Genomic DNA, 27259 nt, shown 5'->3' on the forward strand with positions numbered 1-27259 from the left:
TGTGCTCATTAGCCCCGCTGCTCACAATGGCAGGATGTGGTGCCAACTTTCTGACAAAGAAATGCAGGGATTAATTTAGCGACTAACGACACGGAGAATTGCATTACTCCGGTATGCTCCCTGTATCCCAATGTGTAAACATCCCTAACAGCACAAGAGCTTGTGCCTCAAAGAAAGGCACAAGCTCAGCCAGACTTGTGCCGTTTCCTTGTTAAGATGGCTTTTTCTTGCTGCTTTTCCCTTTCAAACCCAGGCATTGGACAACTCCTGAGAACTGGGGTTTAACTAGAACTTAACTTGGGGTTAAATTCCCAGAGGACTATAGGCAAATACTTCAGTGCCTTCTCCTGGTTAAACATTGTATTGTGTGTCTGGCTGTTACAGAGCAGTCAACACACTCCACCCTGGAACAGGCTGCACTTCAGTCACCAGCATCTTAGGCCCAACGTCCAATGTCTTCTTAAAGTGACCTGGATGATGGGATCAAATGCATCCCGATGAAGTTTACTGATGATACCAAACTGAATGGGGAAGCGGACTCTTTGGAAGGGAGAGCCATCCTGCAGGATGAGCTGGATAGGCTGGAAGAATGGGCTGGCAAGAACCCAATGAAATTCCAACAGAAGCATAAGGTCTTGCACCTGGGTAAACACAATCCAAGAGTGCAGCACAAGCTGGGATCTGCCTGGCTGGGGAGCAGCAATGTGGGAAGGGACCTGGAGAGCCTGGTGGACAACAGGAGTGAACAGCGTGCAGCTGCAGCAAAGAACACCAACAGAGTGCTGGGGAACATCAAGGAGGACATCACCAGCAGAGATAAAGATGTCATTATCCCACTGTACCCAGCACTTGTCAGGCCATACCCAGAATACTGGGTTCTGTGATTCCATGAAGGACCTGGGAGCTGACCTGAAGTTTCTGGAGAGCAGGAATGCAGCATGTGGAACCAGGGGAGCTGTCTGTGGCTTCTCCAGAGCCAGACAATACCAAAGGCAATATTCACATCCATGATGGATATTAGCTCAACTTAAGGCCGGTGGCTTTACCTTTGCTGCCATAGGAAATAGAAAAGAAAACCTCATTAAGCAGATCACTCAAGTCAGAGTCGCCCTTTAAGATGCCAATTTGCCTTTCCTTGCCTGTGTTTCTAATTCTCGGGTACCACAGCAAGTCAATAGTTCAAGGCTGCAAAGCAAGTTGCTTCAAGTCAAATATTCAATTGTTATTAGATAACTTTGCCTCCGTTCGGCTGCTGTGTGTAGGTGGGTTGCCAGGTTATGCACGGCACATAGCGCCTGAAATTACATTGCACAGGATGGAGAAAACTCCACTGCAGATAGCCAGGAACTGGATTTATGCATTTGGGTAGGATATTACCAACCTACAAAGACAGAGAGAGGAAGAATATAAACCCATTTGTTTTGATCCTTCCAGCTTTTCATCTCCTTCCTCAGGACTATGTTAAATGATGTAAGCACCATCCCATCCAATACCGTATCCTGCTCTAGTTGTCATAAATCTGCCCAGTATCAATCCATCACACAAGCCCTACACAATCCAGGAGATAACCTCACTTGAATTGGGAAGCCTCACGTAACACCACTGATCTGTAGCTCCAGTTGGCCTCACTCCTGGACTTTCCCTCACACTCAATGTGCAACAATTAGAGGAGTTTCTGCTTGTCTCCTCTGGATACAGAGAGTTTTGAGCAAAGCATCTTTTAGATGCAAGAAGCTTGCTTGGATTTGCTTCACGCTGAACTACTGTTAAAAGATGCAAGGGTTTAACCTCTTAACCAGGGTGATTTGGGATCGGGGACAGCCACAAGAGATTGTTTCATATGGCAGGAAAGACCCTGGTCAGGACACTCCAGACTCACTGCAGTGGCTTTCAACCTGCCCATCTGCCATCCCACCCACCAAAGAGACATCCAGCACCTCTGCAATGGCTCAGGTCCTTCCCAGGAGCATGCTGTGCCACACTGGGAAAGCTTTTGGGTAGCATCAAATATTGTTTTGTGCCCTGAAAGTAAACACACACTCTGAGAGCCATTAAACATAACGTGGATGGAGAGCTTGGGGACTTTGCCTTCTCCCATGGAAGACATGGCAGATGCCAATGGATTCGGGTACCTCTGGGTTTTCGGTCAGCTGCTCTTATCCAGCTGGAGATAAGAAGCCTTGATCATGCAAAGTCCAGCTCAGAGCACGCTAATACCCATGCTATAAAACCACAGTCTTGCTTTTGCCATCTGCCTCTTGGCCAGTAGGGACAATGCTTTTAGTGTGAGCGAGAGCATTGTCCCTATGGCAGCTGAACCATCTCAACTGGGACTCTGCCTCAGAATCACTTGCACAGCCTAAAATATCTCCAGCGATCTGGTGGGCTCGCATGCGTTGAGGCAATTCACCATGGCACATTTTAATAAAACCAGTGACAAGGAAATTGCTATTGAAGAGGGTCCCCTGGCACCGCAGAGGGTGAAGAGGAAATAAGAATCAGTTAAGGAGTCTGTCCTCGGAAATGATAAATCTACACTGTTGCTTGGGTAAGCAAAAACCAGGCAGCAATGAATTCTCGGGTGAAGCTGGAACAAACACAAACCGGCCTCAGACTGCCTCAAACCCAAACAAAACATTCCTGAATATAGGCACAGTATGATGCCCATTCATCCCCAGCAACAACCAGTGTCCCACCAGCTTCGCTATCTGCCCCACAGGTAAAGAAACCAAGATAGCTGAAACCTCTGTGGCCATGTTCCTCTCCATACTGGAGAGGAACAAGCCCTTGGAAAGCTTCCATCACCCCTGCACGACAACACCAATAACACAGCATGATTATCTGAACTGCCTCCATATCCCTCTGGACCTTCACCCCCTCAGCACCACGGCAGAAGTCTGGGGCTCTGCAAACACAGCACAATCAATCTACTGAGTTTCAAGAGCCTTAAAGGTCATTTAAAATTGCTATTCTGTGCTTGATGTTGAAAAGCATCATCTAAAAGCAGTGGGTGCTGGAGCTCCCAGCAACAAGGGGCTGCTGCTGGCTCTTCTTGAGCTCCTGGCTAGATTTGCAAGAAGGGGCACAACTTCTTAATGCAAACGGGGATATAACTGGGGATGCAAGCACCCGGGGGGGCTTTGAGATCCTTGGGAAGGGAGGCAGCTGGATGCAAAGCCATGCGTGAGCCAGGGCACTTTGCCAGCACCTCTGCTCTTTTTAGTAAGAGTTTTTAGTCCTACAACTGTTCGGCTTGCCCTTTGCTCCCAGGAATGTCATTGCTTTGAAACAGGGGAGAATCCAAATCCTGCCGACTCCAATCCCTCCTGTGCTGGGCCCAGAGGATGCTTTCCATTTCCAAGTTCCCAACTTGCTGACAACAGAACCTCCCGTGGAAGCTGGAGGCAGGAGGAGCCTCTCACCAGGTGGGTCAGCACTTGCCTTCATGCTCAAAACCATCTTTCACCGCACTCTACTGCGTTTCTTTTGGTGCTTGTTTTCCCTAACACACGCTACACTTTACATTTTAGAGCGCCAGAGACTGTGAAAACTGTTTACTTCAGTCAAAACCCCAGACTACCTAAACTAAACAGACAAAAAAGGAGTATCTCATTATTTACTGGGAGCTACAGAAGGTCCATTCACTTTGCAAAGCAGCCGGCTGCAGGAAAGCACTTATTAAAAACACCCAAACCAATAAACACAACCCCAACTCATTTATCCAAGCTTTGCAGCTATTATTTGGCATTTTCTTTCCCCAACCACACAAATCTGATTCATTACTTATTTACAGTACAGCCCCCAGCCCAGGTCCTCCTGCTTAGTGGCTACGCATAGAATGAGAGAAACAAGAGGAGAGAAAAGGGGAGCAGCTGCTCTCCAGAGAAACCCCAACACAGTTCAAGTGGAGAATTTCATATCTGTCAAGCAGCCCAGCTCAATAAGCAATAAATTCATCTGTCTCACCTCTGTTGCACTAAGTCACTGCATTTTCCCCCTCTTCCTTACTCCTGCAAGTACTGGAGGTGGCAGCTCTTTGCTCCACTCACAGGGAGGGTTGCCAGCATGTTGGCTGTTGTCCCACATGACAAAAGCCTGATGATCCTTGTTTTCATCTGGGCCATTGGTTAAAGGCCACCTCCACCCAAACCCCAGTTCTTGCCAAAGAGGCAGCTGACTGCTCCGAGCCTGGGCATCAGCTTCAAACCTGCTCGAAGGGAGCGCTACTCAGTGCGTTGTCATGGCAAAGCCCCTCTTTGTCTTGATGCTGCTCTTAGTGCTCAGCCACCGAATGGGTCAAGTCAAAGTCCCACAAAAAGACTAGAAAGAAATCCCATTAACTCCTCTGGTTTGGCATCAGACCATACTTTTTCAAATAGCCTGATCTTATAACAGTGATATAACAGGAGAATAAGTGAGCTGAGCTGGACCACAACGACCCAAGGTGAAGATGCCATACAGGAGAATCCTGCTCCCAGCCCCGAATCCCTGTGAGCTGCTGCATCAGACATTAAAACACCTCTTTTCACATCCCATGTAGAGCACACTGGGGCAGAAGCAGTGTGTGTTCAACATTTCTGAAGGCAGAGAAGAGAAGGAAATTAAAAACCTTCAAGCACTACTTTCAAAACTATATCATGAATGGGAAATTTCAAGCTGGCTGCAAGGGGAAAGAGAAGCCAAAGGCAGGATGGGTTTTTTTTCACTAGCCCTTATTAGGCAAAAGGGCTCTGTAACTATTTATAAGTGCCTCCCCCCCTCCTCCCCATCCAAACCCAAAGCCTCTGGCACAACACCATGAACCTCCTCTGCTGTCGGAGCATGAATGCGGATGTCACAAATTCAAGCTTACAGCATCACCGGCCAACTTTAAGTCTATGAAAAGGCCACAGTCTCCACCGTTCCCAGTCATTCTTATCCGTTACATTGATTAACACCCATCCGCAGGAAGATGAGGGAACAGAACCAACATTATTGCTCACTCATTGGATTATTTTCCCCACAGTTTTTGTGCGCTGTGGGCTGAAGATCTTCCTCTCTAATCTCTCTGTCCCTTGGGACCCAGGTATTCAAGAGGGACTGGGAGAGAAAAGTGAGCCCAGAGCTCCCAACTACTGCACATGAGAAAAAAAACCCGTGCTCCAGTTAACCACGGAAAGCTCAGATCCCTCCACAAGTCACACAGAGGGGACCCTGGGTTTGGTTTGGTTTGGTTTTTCCATGTTATATTCCACTTTGTGTGGGGCCAAACCCAAAACATCCACAGCCCCATCAACCTGCAGGCTACCAAGGAGAAAACCAGCATTATTTTAAAGATGCTGCAGGTTGGATTCATGAGAGCAGATTGGAGCAGGGAGGGTCCCCACTGGCCCTGGGAGGAGATGTCCCCCTTCTACACCAGGGCATCCTCTCTGTCTCAGGGGCTCTGTGGGCTCAGGCTGAGATTATTTGGGCATTAGCTTCCCCCAAATCCCTAAAGTCTGTGCATGGCATTAACAATATAATGGGATGTGGAGGCACAGACAGCTGAGAAAACCTTGCCCTGCCCCATGCCGTGAGTCTGGCATCGATTATGGCAATAAGGACCTTATTTGAGCCCTTCCAAGCACTTTAACGTGAACCAGACCATCCCCAAGGACACTCCCTGGTACCCGAACGACAGACGACAGCGATGCCGACCCTTTTCTTCTCCCTAAGCTTTAAAGTTTTTTGTCCCAGTGCCCTGCAAGGCTCGTGCCAGTTAAAGACACTTTGGCAGCTACAGAGCCGATTTAATTGCTGCCATCAACTCGTTCCCAGACAAACGAATTCATTCATGATCCACATGCACTGTGAACATAGGAAACACCCCGGAGTTCTCTGAGCGATGCACAAAGCCATCAGTGGCTCCAGAGCAGGGCGGAGATTTTTAGGGCTGATCACAGATTTCCCATCAAGTATTTAGATGGGGAAGGGGGGGGTTGCTACATGAAAGCATTCACACAAGAGGCCTCCTCCTCTCCACAGCTTGCTGCTTCACCCTCAAAGCACAACCCCCAAACCGAAACAAAAGGGTAACCACTGATTTTGATGGAGCCAGAGGATCTTTGCAGTAATAAAATCTGTTTCTACATTTCCTTTGATGGATATGAACCCGAGCTCTGAATTCAGCCTGCTGTAAACCCACCATCCACTTCCAAATACAGCTTCATGGCTTATTTGCATTATGGGCCCATCAGTCCCGCGGGGAAGCTCTCCTCTGCCTCTCCTTCCAGCAAGCTGCAGATGGAGACATGCAAAATGCCATCCCACAGGCTACCACAGACTTGAGTTGCAGCAGGAAAATATTTCCATTACACTACACCAACACAGAAACTTGTTCCATCCTTTGTTCAGGGATGCTGCTGCAGGGAGTTAGCGCAGATACAGCCCTCCCTGCTCACACACCGGGGCACAAGCATTGAGGGAAAAGGGGATATTCCTCTTTTACCCCTCCAAGCTTCCTCTGTGGTCCAACCACAGAAACTCAGTGAATTCCAGCTGCAGTGTGGTCTGGTTATGAATCTAACAGCGTAACTGCTAAAATGTAAGCTCTGAAGATGGAGGGTGCTGGTTGTATTGCATAAAAGTAGATATATAAAAGTTAGCTTCATTTACTAGAGGTGGGAGCAGAGCTTTGCATAGCAAAGGGAAAGAGAAAACCCTTACAAAAGGAACATGTCATGCATTAGCTGAAATCCCACCTGCATTTCAAGTAGACAGATGTTTCTTCCTTTCAGATTTCTAATAATGTCACAGCTACTTAAAAGCCAACTTCCAGGTGGGTTTTTTAGAGGAAACAAGCCCTGCTTGCTATTCCTAATAACCTCTTAATTTCAGTTCGAGCCTGCTCCCCGCTGCTGTGAGCAGGAGGCTGTAGTCACACGCTTATGCAGAAGTACTGGGATGCTGCCACTGTTTAGATTAGAGCCCTACTGGGAGGTGTCTCCTGGAAACACCCCATATATGGATTTCACAAGGAGAACAAAAAGCAAAGAGGGAGCAGTATTTCAGGCTCGGCAGACACAAGCATCCCTGCCACTGCTGCGGGCTGGTGCCCCAAATGGGCTCCCTGAGCTGGGAATGGAGGATAGGCTGTGAGGTCCAGGGATGCGGCACTGGGGACAACTGCTGAGGAAGAAGCAGGAGAGAAAGCAGGGCAATTATCTGCTGTTCTCTCAGGGTCCTGACCAGCCTCTGGGTTAGGAATGAGACTGGCAATAGCCTGAAGATGGAACTGGGAGTAACCTAATAAGTGCTAGTGGGAAGAGTTAGAAGGTTCAAGTCCTGTTGAAAAGATGTCTTTCCTCTCTTCCCACCCAATCATTTGATTACTTCACTATCCAGTGCAACAAAATACACAACTATCATGCCACACGTCGGATGACATTAAATCTCCTTTTCTTGCCACTCCTGTTCTGCTCAATGGAAGGAAACGCTGTTCCCTCTGATAAAATCTGCTGCCCCATTCCCAAACACTGAGTTTGTCCTTAGAAGTCAAGACTTGGGATGTGCAGTTCCCTGAACCATTAATTGGTTGATCACCCCTCGGTCTTCTTGCATTGCCCTGGGTCAGAGCTTCAAAAGGAGAAGGCAACATCTGCCACTGCTGTTTTTAAAGCTACCCTTCCACGTACGAACAGAAATTGCCCTTTTTAACGCATCTTCCATTTAAAAGAAGCAAGAACTGGAGTGGATGAACCCCCCTCCTCATGTGGTCTGTGAGTTCAGGCAACCCAGAGCCAAATCCTGCACTGCAAATCTGTATCGTATCTAGACCACTATGGAAAGACCCACTTTGCAAAGCCTCCAGAGACATCTCCCTTGCTGTCTAACATTATTTGCTTTGGCAGAACACTGTTTAATATCTATTACCCAAGCTGCCCTAAGCCCAAGGCTGTTTCGCATTCCTGCCAAAACCAGACTCAACATTGAATTGACTGATTAGGTCAAATGCTTTCGAGTACTTGGGCTCATGGTGGTTCCCCAGCCCATCAGCAGAAAACAAGGAAAACCTCAACCACGCCAGGCAGGGCCCATTCTCAGCAAGAATTCCGTGGTTTTCGTCAAATAAGACCTTTAGAAACAAGGATGCATCTGCTCATCCGAAATGACATCAGGACCAAGTCACTAAAAAACACCCCGTTGTCCTTGAATGCCGCCAAAGTGCCGTGGGTACATGGGAAGAGGTCTTGAATGGGCAGCTCTTCTGATGCCCTCTTTGCTTTCCTTAGTTCCTTGGAAAAGGAACCAGAGGCACCAGGGAAGAGGCTCTGCCCTGCAGCCTGCCCAAAGCACAGGGCTTTTAAAACATGATGTCTCCTTCCAGACCGGTCTCATGATGCTCTGCATCAGTATTAATGGCTTCTGCCTCATTACAAACTGCATTCTGATAACAAGCTGTTGAAATACCCAAGTTTGCTAAATCTTCCCTTTATCCCTGCTCTCCTCCTGAGCTATAAATAGTGCTGGCATTTACAGTGGTACATTCTGCCTTGGTGAAATTTGATTTAAAAGTAAAATTGGCCGGACTCCGTGTTAAATTATCATTGTTCTTCATCTTTACAGATGTCCTCCCCTCTAAACACTGCCTAAACTTGAAGCTAGGAGCAGAGACGCAGAGTGAAGTCATTAGAAAAGATTTCCTGACAAACCTCAGGCATCCAGAAAGGTTCAGTGCACTTTTCACCTGCCCTAGGAGAAAGCCTGGACATCTCCATGCTCTTTACAAGCTCTTGCCATAGCTGTTCCTGCTCTTCCCCCTGCACAACATCTGCCGCAGCTCGCTACCTTGCATGGAGGGAAGGGACGTGGTTTGTCCTTAAGCGTGTGGCTTGATAAGAGATTTATCAGATTTTGGAGGAATTCTACTGCAAAGAGGGAAAACCATTAAATTTTCATGGAATCCTTTTTGCTTTGAAAGCTTTCTCCCTCCTGCTGTCATAGCAAACAGACAGCTTTAAGCAGAGGTATTTTCACAAATAACAGAAGCTTTCCCAGCACAGGGCTCACTATTAAATACTTTTTTGACCTCTACAAGCTGCCCCTTTATTCCCAGTGCTCACCACACTCACAGGTGAACCCGTGGGTATCCTGATTTCCTTGCAAAGTTATTTAACAGCAGGGCAGACCAGCAAAGCCCTGCTGGGTCGGTGATGATGTAGGTGATGTGACTCGATGCTGCAGTGGCTTCTGGAGCATCCCCAGCACCCACAGCCAGGTAGGCACCGTGCCAGCCACCAGCAGGGACTCAGGCTGCTCGCAGGCACATCCACGGATGCTGTTTCCACATCCCTCTCTTCCAAAAATACACAACCACGACCAACACGAGCCATTCATGCATCTTTCTCAGCAAACAACAAAAGAAATCACTGACATTCCTGGCAGAGTTTATTAGCAGCAGAGTTTATTATTGCTCCTGCTGCTGTGACACCCTGAAGCTCTCCAGACTCCATCCATAGGTTGGGTAACCTTCACTTCCAGAGGGAAAACCACGGGCTGGTGATTAATGCCTATGCCTGGGACTGCAGCACAACTCCCTGCACCGCTGTGTTTGACCTCAAATAAATTACTACCTCATTCAAGTCTCCAACCTGCCAAGAAAGGACAGCAGGACTCCCCCTCCCCAGGGGGCTCTTCAAGATAAATACATTAAAAATGGTGAGATACGGTGTCAGTGGGGATTATATAAATAGCTCTCGGGCTCTTTTCTGCTCCCAACTCGACCTCAGACGCAGAATAACTGCAGTCAGTACATGTTGTTAGTGACACAGTGGGAGCTTAATGCATTTATTTTAAAGGACTTTCCAGGCTTTAAATTGCAGCCTCTGTTGTCCACATACGTCAAAGGCACCTCCCTTGGTTGAAGGGGCAAGCGGCATCACTGAATGTACCCACATGCCCTTTCTTTGCCTTTATGTCAGCACTTACTGTACCCTTCTCTACGCACAAGCACATGCACAGGTACCGTCTGCATTCAGGCATCCAAATGTCTGTGCCTCATCTCATACCTGATCAATACAAAAATATTACAGGCATCCATTGCCTTAGTCCAGCAGTCTCCAGAATTAAAAACCCAGAAATCAATTACCTCTGACCCAAGCTGTGATTACCTATTGTAATTCCACAGTGCAGCAAACCTAAACAATTCATTTTAAAGATAAGCTCAAATACAGGTTTTTATCTTGTATAACATTTATATAATTTTATATGTAATATACACATAGAATAAAACCACAAAATCATGGCTGGGTTGGAAGGGACCTTAAAGCTCATCCAGTTCCAACCTCCTGCCATAGGCAGGGATGCCTTCGCCTTCCACTAGACCAGGCTGCTCCAAGCCCTGTCCAACCTGGCTTTGAACACTGCCAGGGATGGGGCAGCCACAAGTGCCACGTACATATATATATATAAAAAAATCTATGTATTTCATATATTAAATTATCTGCTCAATGAGATATTTTATTACTGCTATATATTTCCATGAAAATCTCTAACAAGACACTCAGTGCGTTTCTGTGCGCGCTCAAAGTTTTAGGGACACCAAGGATGCTGTAAGGTCCCACAGGGACCCACCCAGATGGTGACTGCAGGATACCGGCAGCACCCATCAGTTCCCAAGCCACCTCATGGGTTCTATGCACTTGCAGGATATTATCTGGAGGCAGTAATCAAAACCAGATGCATCCCTGAACCACAGCCTGTGCCACCACCATTCTTTCCTCGGCGCCGAGCGCTCATCTGCCACCACACAGCAGAAGACAATGGAAGGAAAGGATCAGAGAAAAAGTGGTTTAGTTTTTAGAAGGCACTCACCCAGCCAATTCACGTTCTGGATCAGGTGTTAATTGCTGCTCTAAGTGTTTGGCACAGACGGTGCCAGCACAAATATTGCAGATGTCACATTATCTTTGTTTAGTGGGTGAAACGTGCTCCACTCCTGTTAGGGGAGCCCAGCAGAGCTGTTCTGCCACCAGACTTGCCCCGAGGAGAATAAAACACAATAAAATAAACACTGTATTTAGAAACCATTAAGTGCGGGCGACTAAAATGACATGTTGGGAAAGAGAGCCCAAAGGACTTCAAGGAAAGATGTTCATGAAAGCGATGCAACAAAGTTCAGCCCTGCTTCTAAAACAAAATGAAAAGGGTTTAAATGACTTGCATTGCTCTTTCCAAGCGTATTTGCCTTATTCCCACTATTTATTTCAGGCATGGCATGAAACAAGGCTGGTTGGGGGTTTGGTGCAGCAGCCACAGGCATGGACCACTCAACCATGCGCTGGGGAAACCTCCTGGACACCGTCCAGCTCAGTGCACACATTACTTAACCAACTGAGACTGGGAACCAGGATTCAGCTAGCTCTGTATTGCAGGGACAACGAGGAGAAATAAAGAAGTCCTGGGTTTTTGGTGCTTCACATCAAATACCGTGTTCTCCAGACACTCCACATAATCTAAGCCCTGCCCCAGCAGAAATAGCATGGCGACCTCATTCTTCCCCCATTCTGTGGGTATAAATCACATTCAATCATTTTACAGGGGGTTTAGAGGGGAAATGGAGACCCCACAGAAAGCTTGTTTGGGTTAAACATCCCCTCCAGCTTCCCTGTGTTTAGACTAGAGCAGGTAACTCAGGCCATGCAGATCAATCAAATCATTCCAAGCCAGGTTGGCGAGGGCTTGGAGCAAGCTGCTCTAGTGGAAGGTGTCCCTGCCCATGGCAGGGGGCTGGAACTGGATGAGCTTTAAGGTCCTTTCCAACCCGAACCATTCTATGATTCTATCACCAAAACAAAGGGACATCCCCGAGCCTAAAACTGCAGTCAGCAGCGCCCAGGAAGAGCACTCCCAACCCGCATAGAGATAAAGCAATATTACAAAAGCCATTACTGCAGTGTTTGCCTGCGAAGGGGTTTTCCCACATCTCCCAAAAGCCGCTTGGATTTTCAGAGGTGATGCTTTGTCAGCCGGGAGGGGGCCGTGGGGACCGCTTTGCTCCCCGCCGCGCGGAGCCACACAACTCGCTGTATTACTTTTAATTAAGAAAGGGAAGCTGGGATTTAGCTGCCTACTTCACCACCGGATCAAGGCTGGATTGCGAGCTAAGGAAGGTTTAAAAGAGGCATAAATAGAATTTCAGCCCTACACAGTCTGCAAAACAGCATTTGATGGAATAAGAAAAACCGGAGGAGAAAAGAACATTTGAGGTTTTCTTGCTTAGCCAAGGCCACTGCAAACCTCGTCTCTGCTCTGTATTTCTTACCCATCAGAAAGACACTCACACAATCAGATATGATCATTTAGCAAAGCCGTCACCCCCCTCTTGATCCCATCTTGTCTCCCAACCTGTCCTGGTTCAAAATGCTTCTAGAAATCAGCTCTTCCACCATGTCTTTAGTGGACTATAGGCACCTCAGGTTCCCCTCGGTATCTCCTCTGAGCAATTTCTCTTCCATTAATCCCCTTACATCTTCTGTTGTCACTGTATTTCTCTATCAGGGTTCGGCATCAATCCCCTCACGACAACGTGCATCAATCGCAGCCACTCACCGACTCCACGGATCAGTTTTAACTTCCCCATTAAAAACCATGTTTTCATAAGTGCCAAATTTAATTAATTGCTATCAAACAGGAGATCACAGAACATTCTGGATGTGCTCCTGATCACCAGCATCAGCTGGGCGGAAGGGAGCAACCCAGACAGAATTTGCTCTGTTGTTTCTCTCAAGCCCACACAGATACTTTTAATTATCTCCACTGAGCTTAGAAAGAGTCATTTGTGTGGCCACGGTACGTGTTCTAAGCTGATCCATTTATCCCAATGTAAGTCTTTCATGCTTGCTACACAGTCGAATGTATATTCCAATCATAAAAATTCATGAATGGAAAGAAAACCAACCCCCAAAACCCCAGATCTGTCAATTAAATTAATACACTGGGAAAGAAAATAACAGGGCAACTGATTCAAGCACAAAATAAGACCAACACAAAAGACTCTTCGTAGTTAAAATCAACACCTAAGGGTTTGCTGGAGGCTGCCCAAGACATGTCGAGTTGGTACCTATGGGTAAGGGCAAGCAGCACTCGCTTTGGCACATTGAGTGAGCTCAACCGCTGCTAATTTATTGATGGGAATCAATGATGCTGCAGCAGATTACACACTGCTTTCATCTCACATGGCACCACTGCACTGCAAATGGAGAGAGGCACCCTCTGATGACCACGGGCTGCTGGAAATACTCTCCCTGCTAATGGCAGAGGTTGAATTCCTCTGATTTCTTCTTTGTTGAGCTTTTTCCCCTCCATTTAGGAGGTAAAAGCAGCCTTTTCCATGACGCACCGTGTCCTGTGCGAGCCTGAGCGGTTCGCTCACTCCTAAATTAGCAGGAGAGGGAAATGTGAGTCCTTTGCAGTCCATGGGAGAGCTTATATAGGATATGATGCCTGGGATGGGAGGGATCTGCAGTGGCTGGTAAGCCAGGAAGCTTAGTCCTCTGTTTTCCTAAGGGTTTGTAATTTTTCATCCTTGGGTAAGGATTTGGAGAGAAGGAAGGGAGTAATTTCAAGATACAAATAAAACAGAAAATGAAGTCATGGGGAAAGGACAAGTCTAATAAAAACCTTCAGCATATGTTGTTTGCATTTACTGACTGGGGTTTGAGCCATTCTTAGTTTTAATTCAGAATCTGGGCAACTCTGAGGGAAAAAAAGCTTTAGAAATAAACCCCCCCACTGAATGCAATCACCCTGGGGAGAAAGAAGAGGGGTTAGAGCCTCGAGGTACATGGATATGGATTAGTTCATACTTTTGCAAATGGAAGATAAATCATCCTGTTACCTTAGAGCAAGATCAATGCAACAAGGCTCCTGAATGCCTGGTGGGTCCAGCACTGATGGTCAAGGGAGGGAAGAAGGTGCAGATACATGGCCCTTATGCGACTCCTTCCTGCAAGCCTGGAGCATCCTCAGGATGGGATGGATCAGCTCTCCAAAGCAGGCAAAGCCCAGCCTACAGAACAGCGCTGCCAGGGAGCTTTAAAACCACCTTTTTTTCTTTATCAATTAAGAAAGATTGGGTTTGGGGTTTTCCCTAATTAAATGCAAGACTCAAACAATGGGTAATTATAATGTGGAATAGCAAAGCTGTCATTTAGGCGTCTCAAAGGGGAAAGCGCAACAAGTGGCAGTTCCACCCCAGCCTCAGCATGCATTTAGTTTCCCTCTTGCTTTGATCTTGCTGGCTGGAGGATATCGCCTACCAACCTGGAGCAACCGAGGGCAGCAAAAAGAAGGAAGCAGAGATCAGCTGCTCTGTTTAATGTCTTCCCCTTGCAACCTCCCTTTATATCCCCCTTCCCTGCCCTCCCCCCCGAGACCGACTTCAACAGACAAAACCCAAATGGGGATTGAAAAGGTTGTTTGGTTCTGGTTGACAAATTAAACGTTGAGCGATGAATAGTGAATCAGAGACAGGGCTGGAGTAAATAGATTTATACCCTCAGCACCAAGGAGCTCACACTGAAGGCGGGGAGAGCTCAACAATTAGCATTTCAGGTCCAAACATAGCAGGAAACCCCGAACTGGTTAATCCCTCCATAATCCATCTTAATCCAATGGGAACCTTCGCCTCTTGCTACTGGTTGGGCCATATGAGAGGCTTCTGACTGCTCTTTGCCAGGAAACCTCAGCTCTTAATTGCAGCAAGGTCTCAACCCTGTGGTGTCCCCTGATGTCCCAAGAGGAGGGTTATTTTGCCCCAATTTCACCGCAGAAACTGTTGAAAAGGGCAAAAAACAGGGCTAAAAGCAGGGGCAGGACAAACATCAGCTCTTTGCTGTTCAGCCAAGCTCCCAATGTACCCCTGCCACATTCTGAAGGGTACAGAGTCTCCTGCTTGGCCAAGACATCTCAGGAGAACAAGTCTTTGCCTAAGAACTTGATGTGGAATAGCCAAAATCCCCAAGAAAATCCACACAAAGCCTGGACCAAGGTGAGCAAAGGGGCAAAGAACTGGAACCAAAAGGTGGCAGAACACCTGGAAATAAACACCACTATTTTATCCCCAGAAGAAGGGCTCCAAGTTTGACATTCAAAGCTAGATCCATCCCAGCCCTGCCCAAGCTGGGCAATGGCTCTTCCCATTCCAGAAGCCACTTCTCAAAGCCACTGCTGGTTGAAAACCTGGGAAAAACTTTGTGCTGGTTCAACTCTGGCTTTGCAGTGCCTGATCACATAGCCCTACACATGCTGCTGAGCACACCCAGGTCCCCACATCCCAAGGGACAACCATTAGACACGCGGCCAAGGCAACCCCTCAGCAGGGGGGTGACCTGCACTTCACACACTGGAGAAACCTCCATCAAGGTACAGATGCAAAACCACCCAAATGCCACACACACGTACAACAGGCTTTGCTTTTCAAGTCTGAACCTTCCCAAATCAAGCAGTTGTCATTAGGGAAACCTCTGCGGTATTCCAGCAGTGGGACGACGTGCCTGGTGGGCAGAGGTTTACAGAATGCTCTCTTGCAGAAAGCAAACAAACTGGGGGAGTGGAGAGAAGGGACAGGGGGGAAGAGGCCTGTCATATCTGCTCTTGAAATGCCAATTAGAAAAATCAATGTTGCTCTCAATTAAATAGCAGCTGTACAGCTCTTGCTTTTTCTCCCCAGTAGCTCCTCAGCCTGGAGCTTGGCTTAGCAAAGCCTTTGCTAAGCAGTGATCTAACCTCAGCCAGGATGCTGTCCCCTGCAGGTGCCAGTTTGATAAATATATATATATCAAATTCTCCTCTTTGTCCCTTCCCAGGAGCACTCGGAGCTTGCCTGCTTCTGGACCTCAGAAAAGCTTTCCAAAGAGAGCTCAATGCTGCTGATACCCAAGAGGACAAGTATCCCTGGAAGGTAATAATCATGCTGCAGGAAGGGCTTCACCTCCCGGATGATGGGGGTGCTTTTGCTGCCTCTGTTCATGCCATGTGCATGTTATTGCACCAAGGCCACCAGCCATCCAAGGTCTACTTCGCTCCTAGCTGTGTCCAAACCCAGAACTCAACATAAAACACCAAGCAAAACCATGCCAAGGGGTGATAGAAACCGAGTTATCTCACACAGCAAAGAGCTGCCCATGCCCTTTCTGGAGAGGACCTCACCACCAAACCACCACAGATCTCAGGGTTCACCCTCCATCATCCTCACCCCACTGGGGTCCATGGTGAACCCCACTGGGTACAACTGTGGAGTTACAAAGCCCAAGAGGGTTTGGCGACAACAGATGGATGTCCACCTCCACTGCCAAGAGCAGGCTGGCGGCTTCCCTCCAGTGGGGCTTCCCCTTCCCACTGCACACACCAAACAGCAACAAGAACCCCATCTCCATCACAGCCTTCCTGGCCAAAAATAACCCTCCCAAGCATCGCACATGCCATTACTGACCCATCAATACTATTGATTAAATTATAAGGGAAGCCAGCAGGACGAAGAGGCAGCAGGAACTGCTAATCTCATTTTGAAGTAAGCTATAAAACACCACCACTTTGTTGCTCTTGAGCATGCCGATGGCTTCCTCTCCCTTCCGCTGGTCAACCCTGTGCGATCAAACGCAGTAACAGCTTGCTGTCAAAAATGAGAGAGGAGATTTCTCTCCCTTGACTCGGGGAGATGTCCCTTCAGGACACCAAAGCCAGGGAAAGAGGCAGCGGCCACAAGCGCTGCGGAGCAGGGAAAACATCCCGAGTGCCCTGGGAATGAGGACAGGACATCCAGTGCTTAGAGACATGGAAGGTTAACAGCTGGCCTCGGGGCAAAAGGCCACAGTCGATCCAGCACATGCAAAAGAGCGAAGCGGGAGACTTAAGCTAAAAAATGATGGTAATAAAAAACACTGGTGTCATAAACAGCTTCCACAGCGCTCTTCCAGAGCTGGAGTCACCATCCCCTTCGGCATCGGTCCCAGCAGCTCTCATGAGCCTCTGACTGGGGCGGCAGAAGCTGCTGGCTTCATTATTTGGCTTATTTACCTGCTGTCCCTCCAAGGCAGAGGAACGGAGAGCCACCAGCTTCCCGAAATCCCTGGGACAACCTCAGGCACCAGGCAACGCCGGGAGCACAGATCCCACAGGACCAGCAGCAGGCTGGCAGCGCTGGGATTTCAAACCAACCAATTATTATAATTCCTGGGAATAGCCTTTTGTGAGGCTTTTCTTTCTCAGCCTAACTCCTGAAGTCAGGTGTCTGTCTAGAAATGGGATTTATTTCCTGTTCAAAAGCCTCCAGCCCACATAGGATCGTTCAACCAAAGACGCACAGAGGCCAGGCTGAGCCAGAAAGCCAAAGATGAAAAGGAACATCTTAACATCTCAACAGCTCAGACTGGGAGGGTTTTATGGGGTTAGGATTTGGTGACTGGGAGAGGTTCAGGGTTTTTTCAGGTTATCATTTAGAAGCCATGAAAGAAATATAGGAAATGTTTACAAGTCTCTTACAATGGGAAGGCTTTAAATTCAGCATCATATTTAGTGATCTTACATTTTCCCTACTGCTTTCTATTGACTGTGAGTAACAAAAGCAGATGGTTTCACCAGCCTTGGTCCCTATCGCGTTCAGTGGCCGGTCCCCACAGCCGGGCATCCTGCTGCAACATCTGGGCTGCCCCTAAAAGCCAAACAGCCACGCTCATTAGTTTAGCTGGGGCGAAGGTCTGCGTAAAATTAATAGTTCATGAAAACATTGCTATTAACATTTGCTTTTATGGTGCCTCTCATTAAACAACAAACTGGCTCTGTAATACACCAGGATGTGCTGCTAATCCTAACGCCGGCCGCATAAGAAATCTGTTCGAGGATTTTCTAGTCAGTTTTGTTTGATTAGAGAAAGCACGACACAAAAATCAATTTATGCAGTCCATTAACAGGTTTGCCCCCATCAAGGAACAAAAAAGCTCCACCACCTTCATCTCCCCTGTTGAGCACGATTAAGTTTGAAATGAAAGCTCGCAACACCCTCAGCATTCAGATGTTCTCTGAAATACATGCAAAGTCTCTTCTTAATTATATTGCCTGCGTTTCGGAGACAGGCTTCGCGTTCCAACTCACTCATGTGTTTTGACAGGAGTTGAAATGAAAATCTTGTAAAATCTGGATCACGCCAATCAAAATCATCCCTAGGAATGTCATTGACCCGCCAACTGCATGCGGCTTATCTGGAGGAGGTTCTTTCTGCTGGGATAAGGGACTGAAAATCCCCATTGATTAGGGGCCAGATCAGCATGTGTCAGTTGAGATCCCCTTGAAGGATCTCAGCCCTCCTAAGGTTCAGCTGTCACTTTTAACACCGAAGCCCACGATCGGGGCCATGCGTGTCCTTTGTCCATCTGTCCTTCACAGAACCCCACTCTGCTCAGCCGCTGCCTCTCATCCCTGCCCAGCACCATCCCTCAGGATGCTCCTGCCCTCAACCAGGACATGGCCATTTGCCTTTCAGCTTTTCCCAGCCCTATCAACCAGCCTCTGGGCCACCATTCCCAGCTCTGTCACCCATTTCCTCCTGTTCTTGGCAGCCTTTTCTCTCACAAACAAGTCAGGTCTGCTTCAGGAGAGCTCCAAGCTCTCACATACCTACCCTAAGTGCCTCTACAACAACCAGCTTTTGCAGAGCAGATGACAACATGGCATTGCCCACTTGGAGTGGACTTGTCCCTACAATCAATATAGCTTTGGAGACACATATAATTTCTAATCACAGGCATTCCAAGCTCTCTTTTAGGCTCTTGCAGAGGGTTCTAAAGTCCAGGAGGAGTTCACAAGTGATTTCCCCAAGACCATATAGCAGGTCTGCACAAAAGCAGGAGTCAAAGTTCAAGTCTTTCGATACCAACTGGTCCGCTGTTTCCAACAGGCATCTCCTTTATCCTCCTCCAGTTATCAAAAGTCAAAGTAAACGGTTATCAGTTCAGGGCTTCATTTCAAGTTTGAATTTTAGTTTGGTTTTAGGAGAAAAAAGCTCTACTATAAAGAAAGGTTGATGGAAATTTCAAATCCCCAAAGTCGATGCAAAGAAAAGAAACCACACAGTTCCAATCGGAAGTATCTGAATTGAAAAGTCTGATTATTGCTATTCCTTTTCCCCATGCAACCAATTGAGCAGCACCAAGCCCAAGGCACAGCCTGCTCTAGCACTGCCAACCCTGCATCTTTGTTTAAACATTTGTACCCCTTTTCCCCTCCCTGCTCTACCAGCAATAGAAGCAAATATGGATTTTGGTGGAATTCTTGAGTCAACAGTGTTTTATTAAAGACGACCCTATCGTTGTGAAGAAGACACCACAATCCTAATTACTTCAAGTTAGGAAAAGAAGGAGTGAAAAGCCCACCAATTCCACCGAGTGCTCCTATAAGGTCTGATACTAAGCAGCATAATCCAGGCAATCCATCATCTGGCAGGAGACCATGCGCGCTTCCCAAATACTTCACAAAAAAGGAAATGCGATCACACCCCGCTCCCAATTCCCAATCTTCTGTAAAAGCAATAGAAATCAAACATCTGGGCTGGTTGCGTGCTGGGATTTGGGTGACATTGTGTAACGTGGGAACAGCACCAAAAGTAATCAACAAAATTATCTCCTTGTAAATCACTGCAGTCCAGCTACAATTCCTTTATGTATTCTCTCGCTTTCTCCACGTTTCCCAGCTATGTAGGTTGAATAAGAAACAAAGACCTTTGCAATCCAAAGCCACAGTTACACCAAGAGGACAGAAAACCCGCACCCCAGTAGAGACCGACCTGAATCGCCCCGCACCACACGGTTGCATTTTTGTCTGTATATAACGCACTCGGAACATTTCCTTCCAAAATTGCCTATGGATGCATTTCACATTTAAAGAAAATACAGAAAGAATTAGCATTGACACTGCACCCCATGAATACTAATGGAGCATCTCCCACCGGCTGCAGCAAGGGAGGGATTGCATTGACACTTGCTCCTTTTGCAAGCTCGGCGGGGGACTGGTGACAGCCTGAGCAGGAGCTCCCCAGGGAGAGCTGGGACTTGAACTCGAGGGGGGTTAAGGCACACTGACTGCTTGAGGCGGTGCTGTCTGCCAACTTAGAACAAAGAGGAATTTGGGAGGTAGAAAAGACAGGGTGCCCAGAGAAGCTGTGGCTGCCCCATCCCTGGCACTGTTTAAGGCCAGGTTGGACACAGGGGCTTGGAGCAACCTGGTCTAGTGGAAGGTGTCCCTGCCTATGGTAGAGGGTTACTGGATGAGCTTAAAGCTCTCTTCCTACCCAAATCATTCTGTGATATTATGTAAAGCCCTGGCATGGAACTAGACAGCAACACATTTCATCAACACATTTCATCATAACTGTGAATTAAATGAGGTATTTTCCTATATAAAGGTGTTTCCCCATGTGCCTTGCCTGCATCCCTGCATAACTCACCCTGGCTACCCTCAGCCTCTGAATCTGTGGCTGAGAGAGATCACTCTTCCACTCCTGGCTTAAATCCATCAGCCTGTCCCTGCAAAATGCCCTGAGCTTCACCCAGCAATGGCTCCATCTGATGAGTGGAGTGATGGATAACCCTGTTCTGTAAAGCACACAGGAACCCTATGGTATTAATCCAAGGGTTGCCCTAGTAAGGACTGAACTGGGGCTTGACCTGGTTTAGGATGGCTGCACTGGAGACTTCAGATGTGTTGGGATTTTGCCACTGCTCCTTTCCACCCTCTCCCACGGCACATGGATGAACTCGTCACACATAACTCTTCCACGGGGCTTGAGCAAGGCCTGTAGATGGCATCTAGTTGCCACAAGATGATTAGTTGGGCTTGATCATCCTTGGCCAGGAAAGCAAAGCTTTGTGTGCATGACTCCTTTGGGGTTTATTTGCTTCTTAAGTAATGAAAATTAAACCCCAAGCTGAAATCCAGATGATTTCAGTGGAGAGGGAAGGATGGGAAGAGAAAAAAAGAGGTTTTCTAGGAAACCAGCCTGATCAGAGAACCTTTCTGAGCCATCTCCTCCAACAAAAAGGAGTTTTGCTGCTGGACATGCTCCCGCATCTCATTCCGTGTCCCATGTCACAAAACTAACTCGGGCAGACAGCTCAAGGACTCGTACGGCTGAGATCTGCAGGAAGAGGCTTTGGGGGGATAAGGGGAGACATGCCACTGCTTTGCTTCTGCTCCAATCCCGCAGCGTTCCCTGTCATCCCCGCTGCTCTGCTTGTCTCGCCATGACTTCCATAGAGGACGGACACGAATGCAGGAGGACACTGCAAGAAGAGCTCCACAAACTGCATTAGCTTTAAAAAGCAGCTATCCTGCCTTTCAATCAAGCAAGCCTGAATACCTAAATAATAAAATCGCCTTTCAAGATGATGTGATCAAAAGTGACATAAGAGAAATAAAGGGGGGGGGAAGAAAAACAAAGATTAAAAAAGAGATACGGGTTGTCCTGGCAACGGGCATCCCTTTCCAGCACTCCAAGATTACTGGATGAAATAGATGATTCCTAATTAAATTCATAAAAGGTGGCATTTATCAGAGGGTGACCACTTGCTATTTTGCTGTAGAAATGGTTATTTTCTTACAAGTGAAGGGTTTAATAATGGGCTGGCTTTGATCTAAACGCAACACTTCCAATCTCCTTTAATCGAGCAGGGGATTTCTTCTTTCTTCAACTTTAAACAAGAATAACAGGAATTGCACATAAAGCCTGCATCAGTCCCGCAGATTAAGAAGAACCGGCTGTGAACAGCCTCTCACACGCAATGATATCATTCCACTGTAATTATCCCGGATTTATAACACCCCGGGTGAGATAAAAATCACACACTCACTAAACTGAAACCTGAACCTCGCTGAAAACATCAGCATTTCTCCCAGCCTTGACAGGCTGAGGACTTGGTGCCAATGAGCCAACTGGCAACCTGCAGTCCTGCCCATCAGCCTCTCATCCAAGGTCAAGGACTGCAGAACTGGAATGACAGCCTTGGAGAAAGGCTGCCAGATTTAATAAATCTGCCTCAAAGCCGACCTTTCTTCTCTGGGCACTGCTTGGAATTTAGCAGCGGGCCGAGGGGAGCTGCAGACACAAAGAGAATGGCAACGTCATGGTGGTTGGTGTGGTTTTCCATGCAAATTTTGGAGTCTCAGGAAAAAAAAAAGGAAGAGCAAGAAGCACAAGACTGGGTTATGAAACTATTAAAGAAGTCCTAGTGCAGATTAGCATGCTTTGGTCTACAAAAGCATCCCAACGGGGTTCAAACTGCAGTGTGTATGGGTGCTATGAAAAGGCAGCTGCTTAGGAGAGAGAGAATGGCTTCAGTGCATCTCTTAAGTCTTTGAACTCCAGGACCTCTTGAGATAAACAGGCTAAATTAAGCAGCAAAACATTCCAGGCTCCCTAGCAAAGCCCCCTCCGTTTCAGAGCAGCCCTTGCAAAGCAAGGCATCTACATCTACCGATGGCCACAGGACATCGAACCATTTTACAGTGACTCCAAGTGGCCTCCAAAGATTTCAATGCAAAATGGCTGGTTTGCTCCAAACCTCAACTTCCTTTGGAAAAGCAGACAGCTCTTTTGTGTGTGTCTCATCTAAATAAATCTATTTAGAGCAGTGCACATAGTGAACTGGAGAGCACTGAAGAGCACAGGCTAGAAGGCAGGCATTTGATGAAATATTTATCATTCAAAACCAATGTAAAAACAACAAGAAGGAAGAAGTCACTTTTAAAAGCTTCTTTGCAATGTGCAGGTCTGAGGAAGCACACAGGGAACAACAAAAGTCTATCTGTGAGGGGCAACAAGCAACAGGAGCAGATAAGGAGGCAGATGAAGAGCTCACCAGCACGGACCAGCCCCTTCTTGTATGCCGCTTCCTATGGAAGGAGCGGCAGCAAACATCCAGGACCAGTGTGAAGGACATCACCCAAGTGGTCCTCACCATAGCAGGAGACCCTGTGAAGGGAGGAAGCAGGGAGATCATCTCTCTTCCACTCATTGTGTTTGGTAGGAACGTCAGAGCAGGTGAGAGGACTCCAGCAACAGCCCAAGGGCTTCCTCAGATGAGATGGAGGAACAATGTGCGGAGGGATGGGGAGAACTGCCCTGGTGCACGCCAGGTCAGGAGGCAATGAAGAGCCTCCGAAAGAAAAGAAGGGGAAGTATTTTTGCCTACAGATGCTCCTCTGAGGGGCCACAGAGGCAAATTACTTTCTTCAGGTAAGCATTCAAAAGATACAGTCACATCTGGTAGCACTGGTGTGTAGCTGCATTCTGACCAGCTGTCAGATCCCTCTCTCATTGTGGAACATGGGAAAAGCATGGAGCAATGGCCAGTCTGGCCACAAGGTCCTTCGCCAAGCCCCATAAACCTGGTCCCTCCTCCCAGGGCTCTCAGAACTGATGCTCTTCTGACATAGCTCGTGTAGAAAGAGGCTTTTACCCACAGAGGTATAACAAAGATGACTCTGGGCTTTCCACTGCAGCTTTTTTCTCCTCCACCATAAAACTGATGACCTGAACTGGAAAGATTTCAATTCCTAGGGGCAGGACATCAGCAGGACACAGATCTCTTTCCGCATCTTCCCTCCTCAGAGCACCAGGGTGCATAGGGCAACGATGGCAACCACCCAGCACCCAGAGACAGACACGGCCCACGCGGTCCTGCACTGGCTTCTGCACCATGATACAAGGAACATAAATGAGCATTGCTTGCAACACTTTATATCTGCACCACCCATTTACTGAGCTGAAATAAGAATATCACAGCAACATCCTGTATTACAACACATTCGGTTTATTTATGAATTTATGATCTCTCAAAGACTCAATTAGCTTCAGTTTACTCATCTGTGAGATGGGTACAGGATCTTGTATCTACTTCAGAGCTACCATCAATCATCAGATAAATTATTCATCATTTTACAAGGTATCATTAGGCATGCTCTTTCATACCTGGGAGTACACATACATGCAGAAGGCTCTAGATGATCACTGTTAATGCTCAATAGCTTTCATCTCATTGATGGAGACCCAGGGAGAAATGACCTCTGCTATCCTTGTTTTATGAAGGAGCCAAAGTCTGATCATGGAATAAGGATTAGGGATTTCTCAGCACTAGCAGTCCTGTTCCTGCTCTCCTGTACTACCCTAGCTCTCTTATAGCTCAGTTCTTCCACCTCAATTCCTGAGGTTTGATTTATTCACACCTATAAAATGCAACAAAACCATAAATATTCCTGTATGAAAGGCGCTACAAGAGGGAAAAACATCATCATGCCCAAAGCCCATGATGAGAGGTGACTTGGCTTTAACAGATTAGTCAATACAGCCAGGTGAAAAACAGACCTTCTGATGGATTTCAGTGTCTGCTCTGCCTTGAATAGCAAAAGCACTTAAGTGCTTACGCAGACTGCTGCTCCTTTCATTGACAATTTACAACCAGGGCTAGTGCCTGAAGATAGCTGGCATGAGCAGATAAACTGCCAGGGCCCTAAGATACTAAGCATCTATTATTCTCTTTCCCATTGCTTGCCAATGAGACATTGCTGATACAGAGGGTATTTTTGTCCTGTTCCCTTCATCCCATAAATTAAAGCGAGAACACCTCTTCTGAACTGTCCATTGCTGGATCTCCTCGTTCGCTCCGTTTGGGTTTGAACACCCGATTTCCCTGCGGAAACCCAGCCTTCAGACAGCCGGAAATGGAGCAATGCCGGGGAGGTGGCTGGGAGGCAAACCTCTGTCAAGGCCTGCCATTAGAGCTGTGGTCTCTGCTAATGAATTTGTGTTCCCTAATGAGCTGCCGGCGCCAGGCTTTGCTGCCCGCTCCGGAGGACAGCGGCTACCGGGCAATTACACAGAGGCACATTCTCCATTAATGAAATGCAACTCCTTTCCCATTGGTGCCAGAAAGTTGGGAATGAACAGGAATGTAAATGTGGGGTTTCTTTCCCTTGTTTCCTAACTGCCTTTCGCACATATGCGGTCTGTACAGGGATGCTGCTGCCCGAAATCAGACCTAGCACAAGCAATCTTGCTACGGTAAATAAAAGACAGCTCTTTACAGAGAGCTGCTATCAAGGAGACACAAGCACGAATCTGGTGTCAGTTCAGCACACCGACCACACAGCGGGATTGAGGTCTCCCCCTTGGGCATCCCTCATTTGTCCCCCGTTATCCCTCCTGGAGAAGCCAGCTCCTGGCACCAATGCTTCCCACCATCACGATTAGCTCTTTAGCTGGAACGGCAGCACCACGGCCAGCTGATTTTCAGAGCTGAAAATCACCTTTAGGAGGTGAGAAGAGTTTTGGGGGTGCCCAAGATGATGGATACCCACTGGACTCGAAAAATCCCTCTCTGCAAGGAGTGCCAGGAAAATCCTGGGAATCGGAAGCCTGAGCTCGCCCAAAAACCTTCTCAGTGAGGAGGTTCAAGCCCTGCTTTTGGCTGTGCTCAGAGACAGCGTCCATCTAGAACATCAGATGAATAACTTAGGATCTGGAGCTAAGCCACTTTTGTAGGACAGGTAATGGGGAGGCTGAGTGTGGCCCTCCCCTCAAAATGCCTCTAATCTAGGAATTTCAGCTCAGGAATTGCATGGTTTGGGGTAACATTTCAGCATCTTCCTGCTCCAGACCACACGGAAGGAACCAAATACTAAACACACACAAAAGAACACTAAAAAATGGTTTAGAGGGGAAAAAAAAAACCAAACAAATCCAAAATCAGGTAATTCCTTCGTGCGACTAGTTCATCTCATGCCCTCTCCCACCATCCAACCATTCCAGTGCCAGATATTGACCCCTTCTGCCTGCCCTGGGAGCTCCCACCCCATTTGCGAGGGCTGGAGACAGGCAAAGCATCTTTTAACTTCTCATTCTCCACCAGCTTCACGTGTATAACAGCTCAAAGACCCACAGAGAGCCCAAGCCACCCAGCTAAGCACACAGCCAGCTCAAAGGGACCATGCCACCCTTTGAGAAACCACAGGGCTGCAAACTAATTCCCTTGCAGCTCACTATCCCTCACTCTGCAAATGAGCCCATTCTGAAGAGCTGGGAAGAAATTCCCATATCTCCCAGGCTTTCTTCCCAAAACACCCAGCACTGGCTCACCCCAGACATTGAGTCAGTGAAGGGGAGATGGCAATGAAGAGGAGGCTGCCAGGAGACAGCAAGCACCGACGTGGGAGGCAAAGGTTGAAGCAATGCTGGTGGTGGGAAAACTAGCACAGAGAATGGGATCAGGTTTGGAATTTTTGGTAAATGTCAAAACTGCTTAAAAAAAGGAAAAGTCTCTGGACTTGCAGGAGGTTGAGGAGAGGGGCCCGCAGGTTTGACAGCCCACTTACACCATCTAAATCCCCCTGGCTGCCATAAGAAGGAGCTTTATCTGCCCATCCGAGGCGGTGGCCAAGGAACCAGCCAGGGTATCAGTGACATCTGTTGCCATGGGAACGCTATTACCAGGAAACGTGGCTCAAGGTGGAGAGGAAACCCCAGAGATTCATTAGCAACAGGTTCCCATGGCAACCGCTCCAAACTCATTAATAATTCTCCCTTCCCTTCCTGTTCCCCCCCCAAAAAAATCCCCACCAAACTTCTTGCTGCGCGTGGGTGTGAAAATCCACCGGGAAGGCTGATCAAAAGGAGGGGAAGATGTACCCATGCATGAGCGGCAGCACGGGGCTGTGTCCCCCCCCCAGCTCCCCATCACTCTGCTCCAGAACTTGCCTTTTAAATCCATGATATAAAATAGAAGCAAGTGGTGAGGGTGGATGCACCCCATCTGCAGGGCAGCATCGTGCTAAGGGATATGCTGTGACCTGAAAGCTGCTGCAAAGGGTAAGAAGAAGACTTCTCCATTCAAAGCAAAGGGCAGGAGCAATGTGGCTCTGGTTCAGAGGGTGTTTTCCACCCCCTGCCCGCCCCGATGGGTGCTGCCATCTCCCCTCTTCCCATTCCCTGCCACCCAGATCCACTTTCTACTTGCTAAATTTGCTCGCCCTGGATTCGAGACCGTGATTCTCTTCATGTCCTAAAAACACAGCTGGGCTGCAAAAGGTGTTACTACACAAGAGAGGAGCAGAAGGTGGAAAATATGGGCAAAGTCAGAGCAGGGAGAACGAGACCCAAACTCCAGCACTGCTCCCTCCCTCCTGGCTTTCCCAGGAAACACAACATCCCTGCTCCTGAAAGTCACTTGTCTGGGCAGAGAACTTTCACAGCGCT

The 27259-nt window shown here is 47.7% G+C and overlaps 1 protein-coding gene and 1 long non-coding RNA gene across 4 annotated transcripts in view; both read right to left on the reverse strand.

The window, feature by feature from the left end:
* Positions 1-27259, reverse strand: part of CACNA1H (calcium voltage-gated channel subunit alpha1 H) — a 229494-nt gene that overhangs the window by 176893 nt on the left and 25342 nt on the right. The gene's annotated exons all lie outside the window — the stretch shown is intronic.
* Positions 1155-26480, reverse strand: LOC134163839 (uncharacterized). The gene is made up of 3 exons (XR_009964864.1): positions 26380-26480; positions 23981-24234; positions 1155-1381 (listed from the first exon to the last, which is right to left on the reverse strand). It is a non-coding gene; the product is annotated as an uncharacterized LOC134163839 (long non-coding RNA).

The sequence above is a fragment of the Pezoporus occidentalis genome, unplaced genomic scaffold, assembly GCF_034315485.1.
Source record: "Pezoporus occidentalis ecotype Australia unplaced genomic scaffold, CSIRO_AGI_Poc_V1 ctg208, whole genome shotgun sequence".
NCBI lineage: Eukaryota > Metazoa > Chordata > Aves > Psittaciformes > Psittacidae > Pezoporus > Pezoporus occidentalis.